Here is a 2,220-nt window from a genome sequence, read left to right as displayed (position 1 = left end):
ATGTTCAAAATTAATATTTACAATGTTTTTCCTTTATTTTATTTTAGTAATTCTTTGAGTTTTACTTCCTTCCAAATAATGATGATTAGTCAAGCAAGAAATTGATTAATAATGGCATTATTTGGTATTGAATCGTTATTGCATTTTCTGAAAACCATTTATGATAATTTGTTCTTTGCCGGTGCTTTATTCATTTGAAAAACCTACTTTCTTGAGTGACTTTCAGTTGAAATTCGTTGGTTTTTACTCTCTCTCTCTCTCTCTCTCTCTCTCTCTCTCTCTCTCTCTCTCTCTCTCTCTCTCTCTCTCTCTCTTTCTCAGGTCTAGACAGAAGGACGTTTCGTTATTGAGCGGTAGATTACAATGTTCTACCCGAGTTGGTTTCTGACAGTTGCACATATAAAATGTATGCTCTATGTACAGTATATATTTATTACTTGCAGTCCAAGTCATACATCTATATATCCATCTCCCCTACATAATATAGAGCTATATATGTTTTTTTCCGGTCACGCATAGCTCTCCCCATCCCTCGGATATGGTTGAGAGAGAGTAGGCCTAATCATACCCGGGTGAGAGGGTGTGCGTGTGTATGCACCAGCCACCCGTTGAGGTACTACCACTAGAGAGTTATGTGGTCTTTTGACTGGCCAGACAGTACTACATTGGATCCTCCTCTCTGGTTACGGTCCATTTTCATTTTGCTTACACACTCACACACCGAATAGTCTGGCCTATTCTTTACATATTCTCCTCTGTCCTCATACAACTGACAACACTGAGATTACCAAACAATTCTTCTTCCTGAACTGTAATTGTTCAGTGGCCACTTATCTCTTTGTAAGGGTAGAAGATTAGATTTTTCTCTAATCTTGGGTAGTGCCATAACCTCTGTACCATGGTCTTCCACTGTCTTGGGTTAGACTTCTCTTTGCTTGAGGGTACACTCGGGCACACTGTTCTATCTTATATCTTTTTCTCTTCCTTTTGTTTTGTTAAAGTTTTTATAGTTTATAAAGCGATATTTATTTTAATATTGTTGCTCTTCTTATAATATTGTATTTTTCCTTGTTTCCTTTCCTCACTGAGCTATTTTCCCTGTTGGAGCCCCTGGGCTTATAGCATCTTGCTTTTCCAACTATGATTGTAGCTTAGCAAATAATAATAATAATAATAATAATAATAATAATAATAATATCTAAATATTAAGCCTCCATTTTTGACGGGTTGCATACACGTTTTATAAGAATACATGTGAATTTTTTGACGTATGAGATTTTTAATTATTAACCTCGATAAAATAATATCATTCAAGTTTTCGTGGAATCGATATGGAATATTATAATTTATAGTATGTTAGTTTTATATTATTTTACCTTGAATCTTTTAATAATGTCAAGGATTCAGCAGCCTCTCTTATAATACATACGTTGCCAAATCGTGTTTTTTTTATATATAAGTTTCATACATTTTATTTAATTTTTAGCGTTTGAAGGTTTGAGCGAAAGTGTAGAACAGGTTGAAATCAATACTGAATATTATTACTTATTCATCGGCCTTGAGTCCATTTATGATTATATTCGCATTGATAATCTTTAAGTGCTAGTGTACGCGACCTGTCAAAAATGACTGCCAACATTTATAATTATATTGGTATTGATAGTTATCCAATAACGACGGGTAAATATTTAGATATATATGCAAACACGTTCACACGCACACATATTCAACTGTTCTCATCCCCAACTTTTCCTAACTACAACCCCTCTCACCATGGTATGATTACTCCCTCTTCCCCTCCCAAGGGACGGAGAGGACCTAGTAGTTATACGTTGGCAGTGCTGCGGAGCCTTACCGAAAAATTTTTATATATAATTATATTTATATATATAGATATATATATATATATATATATATATATATATATATATATATGTATGTATGTATATATATACATTGTATATATAGTATACATAATATATATATATATATATATATATATATATATATATATATATATATATATATATAATCAAGATAACCAGATACTTGTGCTTTATTATACAGTTTATGGTAGATTATTAATATGATATTAAGTTTGGTGCATACAACGATATAATAATCATATGTAGCCAACTAAAGTCGCCATTTCCTAATACCAGAACTAAAAAAAAAAAAAAAAAAAAAAAAAAAAAAAAAAAAAAAAAAAAAAAAAAAAAA

The sequence above is a fragment of the Palaemon carinicauda genome, chromosome 39 (assembly GCF_036898095.1).
Source record: "Palaemon carinicauda isolate YSFRI2023 chromosome 39, ASM3689809v2, whole genome shotgun sequence".
Lineage (NCBI taxonomy): Eukaryota > Metazoa > Arthropoda > Malacostraca > Decapoda > Palaemonidae > Palaemon > Palaemon carinicauda.
The sequence above is the reverse complement of the archived record's forward strand: the minus strand, read 5'-3'. Positions refer to the sequence as shown.